This window comes from Stenella coeruleoalba (assembly GCF_951394435.1).
Source record: "Stenella coeruleoalba genome assembly, chromosome: 13".
Lineage (NCBI taxonomy): Eukaryota > Metazoa > Chordata > Mammalia > Artiodactyla > Delphinidae > Stenella > Stenella coeruleoalba.
In genome coordinates, this window is record NC_137159.1 from 34,428,565 (window position 1) to 34,443,093 (window position 14,529).

Consider the following 14,529-nt stretch of genomic DNA (forward strand, 5'->3'; position numbering starts at 1 on the left):
AAATGCAGCCAGCCCTTCAAAAACAATTGCCAAACATGGAATTTATACTCAGTATTTCCTAGCGCACGCTAGAAGTTACCTGCCATGTTTTAAATGGACCAGTCTAGACACTGCTCTTCATTCATTAATTAATGCATTTATCCAATAAATTATTTATTGATTACCTCTGTTCCAGGATCTGGATTAAGGAAGACAAAGAAGTAGGAGGGTGGGAATCCTGAGGAAGTGTGTGATCAGTCTAGTTACCTTCACGGCCAGTTCACATATGGTTTTTGCTGCTGGTTTTATTTTGGAAGTTGTTCTAGAGAGTGGTACTGTCACATAGAATGAAAATGACTCCTCTCCACCCCCCCCCGCCTCAATCCACAGCTGGGGTCAATTCATCAGGCATTCCGTGAACTTTTATTACATTCAAGAATAAAAGAGGCATTTATGATAATTAACGTTAAAAAATGAGAAAAAATGGCTCTTGTTTTGGCCACAAATTTTTGAAGTTTGTATGGCAAGTGAAATGAGAGCATTCCATCATTTTTAGTGTATGCAGCTGCTTAGGTATTTGAGAAATAATTATCTCCTTTTCTTCTTTTCCCCAACTCCTCTGATTATGTCAAAATTGCAGTTACTATTAAAGATTGCATAAACACACCAGGAAGTTAAAGATTAAATTATCAAAATGGTACTGAAAAAGAAATACTAAGGAAAAAGGAAAAAACATGCATAATCCCACCATCCAAACTTAGCTAAAAGCAATTTCTTTCTTCAGAGGTATGTTTTTATATGATTACGTGCTTCTGCTTTCCATTGTTTTATCTCTTTTTCAAATTATTACATAAACTTTATATCTATTTGTAATGTCTACCTAATATTACAAAGCCTAGGTGTGCCATCCTACAGTTAAATACCACCTACTTTTGTGTATTTATTTTGTCTCAAATTGTTTTTTTTCACTATTGTAAATTAAGCTACAGGGTGTGTGTGTGGGGGCATGTGGACTTCACTACATTTCTTTTAGATAGATATCTAGAAGTTAGAATTCTAGGTCTTTAAAATATATTAAAAATTTTATGGCTTTAAAGATTATTTTCTTTTGCTGAATTATCTGTCAACATTGGCTACAATGATTTAAATATTCCCCTTACCAAAATTTCTAGGTAAAAATAAACCCTTATTTTTAAAATTGCATTTTTTATTACATGCAAATTTGTACATGTCACTGTTTAGTAGTTCTTGTCCTTCCTTTTTGAACTGTCTATTCACTTTCTCTGTTTGGGATATTGTAGCTTTGAAAATTTAGGATCCTCTTTCTTATATGAAGGAATGTATGAAGTCAACATGTATGATGTTTCTGAATAAATATTAATAAAATTTAAAATGCTCATAAAAATACAAAACTAAAGCAGATTTGCTATAATTATGCATGTGTTTGAAAGTACTTAAGGGAAAAAAATCAGTAGAAATTCATAAATGTACTACTGTAATTGTGGTTATAAGATGGTGAATAATGTTTACTTTCTTTTCTTACTTTTCTAATTTTCAAGGTTTCTATAGTGAATGTGCACTATTTTCTTTTAAATCAGAAAAAGCAGTTATTTATAGATATGCCTTTCTTTTCTCTCAACTAATTTTTTTTTTAACTTGGACATTTTTTTTTTTTTTTGGTTAGACCACGCGGCTTGTGGGATTTTAGTTCCCTGACCAGGGATCAAACCCTGGCCCTTGGCAGTGAGAACACAGAGTCCTAACCACTGGACCGCCGGGGAATTCCCTAATTTGGACATTTTTAAGACCTGAGTTTCATTGAAACTGATGGGAATATGCGAGTTTGGAAGCTATATGCAAGTGAAAAGGTAGTTTCTGGAAGATTCTTTCCTTTGTGAAACCCAAAATTTCTGAAAAGATGATTGGGAAGAGGAAGCCAGATTGATTCCTCTGAGTGGGTAAGAGATATTCAAAGTGCGTTTTCCTGTGGCCAAACCGTGTGGAATAAATGATTCTTAGCTGCTGCTGGTGTCACTTTCCAGGCTGTTCTGAGACTTTGCAGAGTAAGGTTTTTGTGTCATCTTCTGCCTGAATTTTCTCAGTGACAAAGTATCATGGGTGAAACGGGTACACAAATTATAACTGGATGTCCACGTTTTAAAAGTTTGCCCTTAATTTAAAATATCTTTTTTGTATAAGTGTCAAATTTCCATGTTTGGTCAATTTCAATAAATAAAATCTATTGTTTGCAAAAGAATAACAAGTAGACAAGCTTTCGAATCTCTCTCTTGGTTAGTTAGAGTAACAGTGGAAGCCTGTTCATCCTGACCCCTCCACTCTCAGCAGGTACGAAGCCTCACCTGACGGTGCTGTACTATGACTGCACGTAAATGGTGGAGAGAAGTTAAAACTGCCTCTTGGCTGATGAACTAGAAAAAGTCTCAGTAAAGATCAATGTTGCAGGGACATATATTTCAGAAATTCTTCCAAATCTCCAGCGTGGACAAGAAATGGCGCACAGACTTTCACAGAAATAAAAATTCATTATTTCTCAATAGTGTAAGCATTCGTTCCTCTACATGTTAGTCGCTAGTTCTCCACGAGAGTATATTTTAAAAATTCGGGTTTTGTCTTTATCTTTGAGATGACATTCTTGGATTGGGCAAAGGGAAAGGGCACTTTCTGTTCTTTGGGTTTACAAATCCTACAAGCCTGAGTAAGGCAGGGCATGTTGAGGTTTAGGGGAATGATGATTAACACTCTTTCTCATTCCCAAACCCCTGGGTTAGGGACCAATGGAAAGATTCACATAGGAGCGTGATGGAGAAACATCAACTCTGGGGAAAAAAACCAAGCTGATTAGAAAACAAGGCTTAGGTCTAGGCTGCTAACACCCATCTTGTCTATTTAATTAAACAAACTTACCCAACAAAGTCTTCCCAAACCACAGCTGCATAGGTATGTGAGTCCTGAGCATAGGCTGCCTGAAATAGAAAGAAAACTCAGCACTCAGCAGAGGCTGAGCCTCCAAGCTTGGTTCTTTTTTCCCCTCCAGATTCACTGATTAGGAAAACTGATCTTCTTTCAGAGAAATGTGAAAGTGGGAAGCAAGGAAGTCTTTGGAAGACTTTCTTCCATACTTTGGGAAGTTCCCCCTTCTACGGAAATGAATAGGAATAAGCATTCCCTCCTCACAAATAAATTCAGTGAAATAATGATTGAAAAGTAAATATTATGTGGATTTGAGGCATGAGTGGTAGCCCTCTTTGGACGTGTGTAAACTGTCATCCTTAGGACGTCTGGGAGAAGTTGGCAGGGTATTTCCAAGAGGATAATTCTTTTCTTCTCCCAGAACTTGAAAACAAACAATAGCAAAGAAACCTCTGTAACACTCCTTGAATAAACTTGATAAAGTGTGTGAAGACAGAGGTGGTGGGAATTTGAGATACAGATCTTATCTCACTCTTCTGGGTTCAGTACTCTAGGGAACACATGAAAGGGCACTTTTCTGAATAACTCATTTTGCATCCTTCATTTGCAGGGAAGGTGTCTGGGACAGTGTGTGGTCCACCAAGGGGAGAAAACCCTAAAAGGCCTTTCTAGAGTGTAACTAAAATTGGAAGAACCACCAGGACGGGCAATTGTGCTTTTCTCTGTTTGGCAGGAAGATGGGAAATCAGCTCAAAGTAGGATTATTCAGAGGTAGTAAAAGAGAAAGGAAATATGATTAAGACCTCTCAGGGTATTATTGGCCCAGAGAAGAACAGAGTCAAAGCCTTTTCAGTTGCTTAGGATCTCCTGTGGACATCTACTGTGGAGTAATATTGCCAGCGCCAACGCCCTAAGGTTTTGCCAATTTAAACATCCTTTCTTCAGTATTCCTTCATGCTCCAGCCTCCAGGGATGGGAAGGGGATGGGAGCTGCTCTTTTGGTGGGGACGGTTGAGGCTGGGAAAGAAATTTTCGTGTTGTTTCTTTCCGAGGAAGTAGATGTCTTCTATTCCTTGAATTGGGGGAAAACAAATCTAAAATTCATGACCACGCCCCAAAGGAAGACGATAAACTTCTAACTAGGAAAGTGAATCCAAGTGAGGAGATTTAAAAGATTATTACAGAAGAAGAAAACAGAACTAATCCACTAATCATAGTTGATTCAGCCTCTGGTCTGTCTCCCTTCGATGATAGAAATTCAGAGTCTAGAACAGAAACCCTTAGCATACAGATTTCAAACCAAAGAGAATCTGCAAAAAGGGCCCAGATGAGGAGGTGTGGGCAGTCACTGAGAATCCATGTACGCCATATTCTGACCAAAAGAAAGTCTATATAGAGCCACACTCCTCAAATGACAGTAATCTGGGGAAAAAAATGTTGGCATCGATGAAAAATACTGTAAGAAAGAAAGGAAGAAGGAAAGAAACATGATAGGTTAATGATATAAAAATCAAGTCTGGAGAAAGATACACCCCAAGAAATAGAAAACTATTTTTGTTTGCAAGTGCTATGAACTGTCCAAGAAAGTAAAGGGAATATTAAATCTTTGAAACAAGCCATCAAAGTGTATAAATAGTATGAGTTAGAAAAGAAAATTGAAGAGTAAATAAAATAAATGAAGACCAATATATATATATAAAAAACCCTTGAAATTCTACTGGAAAGAAATGAAAAGAAGAAGACTTAAATAAATGGGAAGGCATTATCTGTTTTAGGGATAGGAAGACTCAAGATGTTTATTGTCACTAAATTACGTAAGTAAGTGTGAATACCCAAGATGAGTTATAAAAGAAAATTTAAATGGGTAACTAATTTACAAAAATGTAATACACTCAAGTAATAACTGGGATGTGATAAATGTGACAGACCTAATCACTGGGGAAGATATAATCCAGTTAATAAACGGCACACTGCCTAACCATGTTTTTAAAAAAGAGAAAGACAGACAAGTGGGATTTCTATATTACTTTCTCTCCTGAAATAAATTCCACATTTGTTTATATATACTAGAAAAACAAAACAAAAATCCCCAAACCGTAATTATAGTGTATAAAGTATACAGCTTGTACAGTCCAGAAGCTAGAAAGGGAAAGCTTGCTCTTGCTACCGTCCCTTTATTTGAAATTATATGCTTTTTTATTAGTTGATCAATGTTTGCTTCTCCACTGGATTATTAAGGTCGATGCAGGTTCAACATCTGTTTTGGTCACCATTGTGTCCTTAGCACATAGTAAATACGCAATAAATATTTGTTAAATAAATGGATCAGTGACATCTGGATAAGAGTCAAATATCCTGCACTCTACAAAGCAATATAACCAAAATGAAAAGACAGCAAATCAGGGAGTGACGTTTTACAACACAGAAAAAAAGCTGATTTTATTAATATGCAATTTATCTTGCAACTTAGAGAGATTACCTATAATCTAATAGAAAAGTGGACAGAGGGAGGAATAAGTGGTTTAAGAGAAAAATTTCACGTAATAAATAATCATAAGAGAAATGTTCAATTTCACCCACAATTAAAGAAACACAAATTAAAACGACCACATAATATGTCTAATATAATAATATGTCTCACATATCATTAGCCAGACAAGGATGAAAAAAATTACTACCACCCAGTTGTTGGTGAGAGGCAGAGGAAACAGGAATTTTCATGTATTCTCAATAAGAGTATGAATTGGGAGAACATTTTAAGGCCAATCTAGCAATATCTATCAAAGTTTAAATGTTCAAATTCTTGAACTCAGCATTTCAAGGAGATTAACTGCAGATATATTTGCACAAGTGAGCAAAGATACACATGAAGGAATTTCATTTTAGCCTTCTTTGTAATAAAGAAAAACTATAAAAATAGAAAAGTATATTAAGAGATGATTCCTTAAATAAATTACAGTATATCCATAAAGTAGAATGTTATCAACCATAGAATGAATTAACCATATCTAGATGTGGTGAAAGGAGAGAGGAGCATTACATATTCTCGAGTGAAAAAAGCAAGTTGCACCAGTACCATATTATATCATTTAAGCAAAACTGTATTAGTGTTTATAGAAAATGTCTAGAAAGCTACTTTCATATAGTTCTGTACTTTTTGATTTCTCCCTTAAAAAATAAAATTCTTTTATAAGAAAATATTTTAAATGGATTAACATCCATACATATAAAATATTATGCCTCTAGCACTTCCCTGGTGGTGCAGTGGTTGAGAGTCCGCCTACCGATGCAGGGGACACGGGTTCGTGCCCCGGTCCGGGAAGATCCCACATGCCGAGGAGCGGCTGGGCCTGTGAGCCATGGCCGCTGAGCCTGCGCGTCCGGAGCCTGTGCTCCGCAACGGGAGACGCCACAACAGTGAGAGAGGCCCGTGTACCGGAAAAAAAAAAAAAAGTCTCTAAAATTAAAAATGCTACTAATCTTTCCCTTATTTAATTTTTGGTAAGGATGGGTAACAATTACTCTAATTTTACTTTCTAATTATATTTTTGGATGATAACTTGCCCTGTTATTTCTCAGTTGGTGTCTTCTGGTTTATACTGCATGTTCCTTGTTTATGTAGAATATATATAACTACTTTGTTCACAACATTTTTTAATTTTAAGAATCGTATTCCAAAATATATCAGTCTCTTTTTTGTACAGAAAAAATTGGGAATTAATCACTCCCTAAACCAATAACAAATATGATTAAAAGAGCTGAATATCTTCATTCTGATTTTAAGATTTTTTTTAACTTCCACAGAAATAATAAAGTTCATGGATTCACTTAACAAACATTTAAAGTCTATGTGATGTAGTTTTAGGGTTGAAGTTTTCAACACACAATGTCAGTAAAACCAAATGTAAATTTCCTAAATTTTCAAAAAAGGAATTAAAATCACTTTAAAAGGGAAAAAGCATATTATATTTAAGCCCATCTAAAAATCAACTTTTGGATTTCTTTTTACTCATTCAGTATTTATTTCTTTAGAGTAAAAGTTTTATTCAAATAGAAAGATTTTGGAGGAATATAAGTATCTGTGGGCTGGAACAATTCTGTAGTGACGGAACAGCAGTCTACCAAATTCCTCCTGTTGATTTGAGGTTTTCCTGGAAGTGAGTGATTCGGTTTGCTCTCTACAGCCGCCCTTCAGCAAAGCACTACTTTGCATATCTGTGAGCTGTAATTCAACCTGGGTTCCCTCTGACCCGGGGTAGCCAGGAGCTACTGGAATCTTTTGTTCAGAACACAGGATTTAGAAGAATAGCAAAAGAAAGCACAGGAAGAGAGGAAGAAGACTCCTTCCCACTACAAGGAGCAAAAGAAATCTTGAAAATTTCAAATTCTGGTATGCAAACCAGCTAGGAAAGAAACAGAGAAACATGAAGTCATAGAATTTGAAAGCTAGAATAGCCTCTTAGAGGCTGTCTAGTGCAGGTGAACACTCTTACTTATGGTTAAGGAAACTGAGCCTTCCAAAACCTGACTTGCCCAAAGGCCCACTTATTTGGATAGTAGCTAAACCAGAAGTACTGATTTTTTTTTTTTTTTTTACAGTTGTCTCTCCTCTTTGGGATAAACAAGAAACAATGGGCTGAAAAAAGTGGAGTCCTTTGCTAAACAATTAAGGAGGATGGAGAAATAGAATCCAGAAGGAACTCAAGTGTTTTGTCTCTTTTTATTTAAACTATGACTCTCTGAAGGCCATGGCACCAGTAAGATAGAAATAGAATATATAGCAAAACAAAAGCCTAGGAGAAGGGTAAGAGTGATTGGGAAGGTCGGTTCTCCTTTCTTCTTTTCTATCAGTCTCTTTATTTTGTGTCTACTATTTTGCAATTATCAACCTTCCCACTGCCTCACCCCAACAGTGGGAAGGGGGGTGCTTCTGAGGGGAGCAGGCCTAACATTGTATAAGCAGGCAGTTTCCAGTTGAATTTATGGCTTCCCGATCTATTAAAAGCACAATCTGGGGCTTCCCTGGTGGCGCAGTGGTTGGGAGTCCGCCTGCCAATGCGGGGGACATGGGTTCGTGCCCCGGTCCGGGAAGATCCCACATGCCGCGGAGCGGCTGGGTGCGTGAGCCATGGCCGCTGAGCCTGCGCGTCCGGAGCCTGTGCTCCGCAATGGGAGAGGCCACAGCAGTGAGAGGCCTGCGTACCGCAAAAAAAAAAAAAAAAAAAGCACAATCTGGGGATGTCTTAATTTACATATATTACATAAAATGCCTTACTGGGGCATAGGATGAAGCTGTGAAATTATACACTCTGAGTTGTTCTTCACTCATCAACCCTTTGACTTTGCTCAAGCTACTGAAACTCTGTGCCTCAATCTCCTCATCTGTCAAATGGAGAGGATCATGGTTGAAGCCACCACATAGGCTTGTAAGCACACAATAATGCAGTAAATACTAACTCTATAAATAACCTGATAAATGTTAACTGTCATTAATTATCACTCAGTTTACTTCAATTCCAGGAGCCCACAACAAACAAAAATAATTGATTCATGTAATCTCTTGTAATTGTGTTAAGAGAACACAATGAGTGTGTGAAATGACATCTAAAAGGTGTTAGTGGGCTCCCTGTAGCAGAAGCAGTGAGACCGTTTGCTCAGCCTTTCTTCTCTGAATTCTGCTTCATTTATTATCATTCAAAACTGACTGGTGAGTCAGGAGGTGGACTGACTTACACAGCCATATAGCTCTGATCTTGGACTTCCTTGTTCCTCTCCATTTGCCTTCATTTGACAAATATCCATATCAACGAATGCCCACCCTTTGTACATCACACCTATAAGGTCAAAATTTAGATAATATATGTGAACCTGCGTTACCAAGTATATGACAATTTCTAAAAATGGAGGTAAGATGACTATTATCCTATGATATATTTCACTGATTTTTGGCCTTGAGTACCCAGTTGGAACAAAAGACCTTGAAAACAGGAGCATATGATAGAAGAGCCTTTCCCGAGTTTACGTTATAATATGGTCAGCTGTTTGCGGAAGAAGAAAGGTGAGAGAAAGGTGGCTTCCTCAAATGCCTGATTCATCTACATACATCTATTCTTCCTTGAAAGTCACACTTTTAAAAAGACAGCTTTATTAAGATAGAATGAACATACAATAAGGAGCATGTATTTCAAGTGTACAATCTGATAATTTTTGAAATATGTATAAATCCGTGAAACCATTGTCACGGTCAAGAGAATAGATACCTTCATCACCCTCAGAAGTTTTCTCATACCTCTTTGTAATCTCTCCCAGAGCCCAGGGAACAAATGATCTACTTTCTGTTGCCATATATCAGTTTGCAATTTCTAAAACTTTATATAAATGGAATCATACATTATATACTCCTTCTCTGTCTGGCTTATTGGTATAATTATTTTGAGTCTCATCCACATTGTTGTGTGTATCTTTATTCCTCTTTATGTATGAGTACTATTTCTATACAACATTGTGTTTATCCTTTTACCTGTTGATGGACATTGGGTTATTTCCAGTTTGGGGTTATTATAAATAAAGCTGCTATAAGCATTTGTGTAAGTCTTTGTATAGGCAAATGCTTTCATTTCTCTTGGGTAAATACCCCGGAGAGGAATGGCTGAATCATATGGTATGTGTGTATTAAAGTTTTTAAGAAACAGCCAAACTATTTTCCCAAGAGGTTGTTCCATTTTACATTTCCACCAGGAGTATGAATGCTCAGGCTTCTCTACATCCTAGCCAACACTTGGTATTGTCAATCTTGTTAATTTTAGTTATTCTACTAGGTGTATAGTGGTATCTCACTGTGTTTTATTTTGCATTTCCTTAATGACTAAAGATACGGTGCATCTTTTCGTGTGCTTATTGGTTATTTGTATATCTTTATTGGAGAAATGTCTATTCAAACTCTTTGTCAATTTTTAAATTGGCTTATTTGTTTTTTATTGTTGAGTGTTTAAGATTTCTTTATGCATTCTAGGTATAAATTCCTTATCAGATATATGATTTGCAAATATTTTTTCCCACCCTACGATTACCTTTTCACCTTCTTGCACAACCTTTTTTCAAATTTTGATGAAGTCCAACTTATCTACTTTTTCTTTGGTTTGTGCTTTTGGTGTCACATCTAAAAAACCATTGCCTAATCCAAGGTCATAAAGATGTTTCCTCTAAGAGTTTTATAGTTTCAGCTTTTAATTTAGATTTATGATCCATTTTGAGTTTATTTTTGTATATGGTATGAAGTATGGATTAAAGTTCTTCTTTACATATGAGTAACCAATTGTTTCAGCAACATCTGTTGACAAAATTATTTTCTCCGCTGAATTGCCTTTGTACCTTGTCAAAAATCAGTTGTGCATGTACGTGTGGGTTTATTTCTGAACTCTCTATTCTGTTTAACTGATCCATTTGTCTCCCTTTACATGACTGCCATATTGTTTTGATTTCAGTAGATTTACAAGAAATCTTGAAATCAAGTATCCTCTGCTCTTTTTAAAAATTGTTTTGGCTATTCTAGGTATTTTACATTTCTATAGGAATTTTAGAATCAGATTATCAGTTTTTACAAAAGAGCCTGCTGAGATTTTGACAGGAATTGTGTTGAATCTGTAGATCAATTTGGAAAGAGTTGTTATCTTAACAGTCATGGGTTTTCTGAACCATGAATACAGTGTATCTCAATATATTTAGGTCTTCTTTAATTTCTTTCAGCAATATTTTATAGTTTTCAGTGATACCTCTTCTATATCTTTTGTTTGATTTATCCCTGAGTATTTCATATTTTTTGTCTTTAAAAAATAGACATATGTAAAATATTTGTATATAATTAATATAGGTATATATGTTACCATATGTATCTACATGAGCTAAACATATGTCATAGTGATATTTCCAGCTCTAATCCACTACCACATGGACAACTCTGGCCTCCTCCCTTGCTCATCTGTAAACTCCCACACCAACAGTGGTGAGATTCAAGTTTCCCATCTACTAAATTGTTCAATTCCAATACACTTGGATAGATAGCAGTATCAGAATTTTTAACCTGTACCTCTGTTGGAAAGACCTTTATCAACTAGAGTACAGTGCTTATGTGCAGTTTCTTTTCTTTAGTTTTACGCACTGCATTCCTTTCCAAAGTTACTTGGGTTAGTACTTGCCCCCATCTCCTTTGGGAGCTTTTTTCATTTGTATGCTACATCTGTAGCATAGTTGAATTCTCTTATCATAGTCTGCATCCCATCCTAAGGTGCATGACCTCTCAAATGATTCTTTTTTCAATTTTAATACATTAAGTTTCACTATTTTTAAATATCTCTGAGTTCTCACAAATGCATAGTAGTATCATGTATCCATCCTTACAGCATCATACAAAACAGTCTCACCACTCTGAAAAAACCCCTGTGCTTCATCTATTGAACCTCTCTCCTTGGAAACCATTGATCTATTTACCTTCTGCATAATTTTATCTTAGGATATCATATAGTAGGAGTTGTTGAGTATGTAGCCTCTTCAGAATGACTTCTTTCACTTAGCAATATGCATTTAAAGCTCCTCCATGTCTTTTTGTGGCTCGATAACTCATTTTTAAAAATTACTAAATAAAGTTCCATTGTGTGGAGGTATCAAAGTTTGTTTATCCATTCACAAATTGAAAGACATTTTAGTTGCTTCCAGTTTTGGATAATTATGAATAAACATGCTATAACTAGGTCAAGTTTTGTGTGGACATATGTTTTCAAATACTTACATAAACACCTAGGAGCATAATTGTTGGATCATATGGTAAGTGTATGTTTAACTTTATAAGAAGATACCAAACTATCTTCCAAAGTGGCTGTACCATTTTGCATTCCCATCGGCAATGAATGGGGGCTCCTGTTGCTCTCTGCATCTTTGTCAGCATTTGGTGTTGTCAGATTTTTGGATTTTAGCCATTCTAATAGATGTGTAGTAGTATCACATTGTTGCTTTAATTTGCAGTTCCCTAGTGGCAAATGATGATGAACATCTTTTCATATGCTTATTTGCCTTCTGTATGTCTTTGTTGGTACAGTGTTTATCAGTCTTTCTCCCACTTTTTAATTGGGGAGTTTTTTCTTACTGTTGAGTTTTAAGAGTTCTTTGTATATTTTGAATATGACCTTTATCAGATACCTATTTTTCCCAGTCTATGGTTTGTCTTTTTATTCTCTTAACAGTGTCTTTTGCCCAGCAGAAATCTTTAATTTTAATAAAGTCCAATTTAACAATTTTTTTCATGCATCATGGAAAAATACTTGTGGTGCTGTGTTGGTATCATGGTAATTCAGCCCTCACAGAACAAATTGGGAAGTACTCCCTCATTTTGAATTCTCTGGAATAGTTTGGGTAGAGCTGGTGTTATTTCTCCTTAAATGCTTGGTAGGATTCACAAGTGAAACTATTTGGGCCTGTGGTTATTTGTTAATTTTCTTGTTTGTTTTTCGTTGGGAAGGTTTTAACTACTGTTTCAACTTCTTCAATAGATAGGGATATTCAGCTTCTCTGTGTCTTTTTGAGTAAGCCTAGGTAATTGTATCTTAGAAGAAATTTGTTCATTTAATCAAGTTGTTGAAATTGGTGGCATAAAGATGTTCGAAATAGTCCCTTATTCCCATGTAGAGTAGCATTCTTCTCATTCTTTCCCTTCCAGGACTCTGTCTTGCCAATTCTAGCTGCTTGCTAGCCCTGGATTCTCAGCTCTATTCCCTCAACTAGAAGAGTCTGCCCTGCTCTGTCTGGGTTTCTCCTTCCTGCACCACAGCTTGGAAACTTTCAACACAAGCACAGGGCTCACCTCATTTCTTCCTCTCACTTGAGCATCACAGTCCTTTATTCCTTGATACACAGTGCCTTGAAAACTGTTGTTTGTTTTTTCTTTCTTTCTGCCTTTCTTTCTTTCCTTCTACCCTTCTTTCTTTTTTGTTCTGTTTTTCAGTTTCTTCAAGTAGGAGGATACATTTGTTATCACCACCTTGGCCAGAAACAGAAGTCTCACTTGGTTTTTAAGGCCTTAAAAAAAACAGTCTCTACTTTAACATCAGGCGCTTATATTTCCCCAAATAAACCTGGCTCTTTCAAGTGTCTCCGCCAATAGTTTTCACAGCTAGTCCTTTGCAGAATCACCCAGGGAGCTCAGTAGAAAGGTATATTCCTGTGTCCCATTCCCAGAAATTCTGATTGTGGAGTTCTGGGGTGCACTCAGGAATGCATCCCTGAGGATTCTGAGAGCGGTGATCTGAGGAACACACTTTCAGAAACACTGCAACTATTTTACATAATATTTTTTCTTACTGGAATTCCTGTCTTACTTTTCAATTCAACCTAACCCTCTGGGAAACCTTCATGATTTCCTCCAGGCCGAGTTAGTTACTTCCCTCCTTGGTGTTCATATATCACTTTTTTAAAAAACATATCTTTATTTCTACACTTGCCACAGAACATTATAATTCTTTGTGTTTTTATCTCCATCACTAAATGATGAACTCTGCAAGTTCTAAAACAGTGCGTGGCACGTGGGTGATGCTTAGTACCTTTATTTATTTATTGGGACTGTGTAAATAAATGATTGGACAAGAAGGACACAGACTTCAAGTTTGAAACCCGAGATCCATCTCTTCCTAGTGTTCACAGCTCACAGTTCACAATATTCGGACCAGAACAGCCTCGGGTGCTTGTTCAAATGCAGATTCCCGTTTTGAATTCAGTGAGGCTCTAGGGCCGGCACTGAGATTTGTTTGGGATGTGCTCTAAAGCCACCATTCCAAAATCAGGCTGACAGTAGAATCACATGGGGGGCTTTCAACAACATATATTCTAGCGTCCCACGTCCAAAGATTCTGAACAACTCAGGGTGGGGTAGAAACTGGGAATCCCTAATTTTAAGTCCTCGGGTGAGTCTTAGGATTAATCAGCCAGGTTTGAGAACTACTGGTTTCTAGCTATTCTTCCCCAGAGACACAGGTCAAAATCAGCTCAGAAAAATGTTGAAAGTTACATGTCTAGTTCCCAGCCTGAGCATCTGATCCAGAAGTTTCAGGATGATTTCTGGGTGCATGTGTCCTATTCAATCCTGACTGAGAGAGTTTAAAGTTTGGTGAATGTTGAATGAAGTTTTGGTTTCTCTCCCTTCCTTCAGGATGAATTTTATGCAAACCACTTGATTCTGGGCTTGGCTGCCCCTCCCCCCAGTTCTATGTAAGATTATTTGGGCAGGACTTGAAAGTCCCCACGGCTTTGTTCTCCCATCCTCATTTCTTGATGTTTTTTGCTGTCTGCTCTTTAGTTTCAGCGTCTGAGTGTGGGAGCTGCTCAGTAAATATTCTGAATTAAACTGCCAGGATTCGGTTCTGGTGAGGAGAGAAATTGGCATTGCGAAAAGACGTTGCCGCCCCTTTCCCCTTTGAGTTTTTCCTTTACCCTCAACAAAATTAAGTAGGCTCTTCCAAGTTCCATTATCAGAGGGTTGGGGGCACTGCAGCAGAGTGGGAAGAGGGGGCTGGCGGTCTTGGGAGGGAGGTGAGACGGGGGAGGAGTGGTGAAGAGTTGCATGCACGTGAGCTT

General features: G+C 37.0%; 1 protein-coding gene across 19 annotated transcripts in view; it reads right to left on the reverse strand.

Annotated features, from left to right (window-relative positions):
- Positions 1 to 14,529, reverse strand: part of MEIS1 (Meis homeobox 1) — a 964,979-nt gene that overhangs the window by 152,955 nt on the left and 797,495 nt on the right. For 18 of the 19 annotated variants that reach the window (XM_079941540.1, XM_079941543.1, XM_079941545.1 and 15 more), the window contains one exon: positions 2,905 to 2,963. The exons of the other annotated variant lie outside the window; for it this stretch is intronic. The gene's annotated coding sequence lies outside the window, so the exon portion shown is untranslated. The remainder of the gene's footprint in view (positions 1 to 2,904; positions 2,964 to 14,529) is intronic. 19 annotated transcript variants of the gene reach the window in all.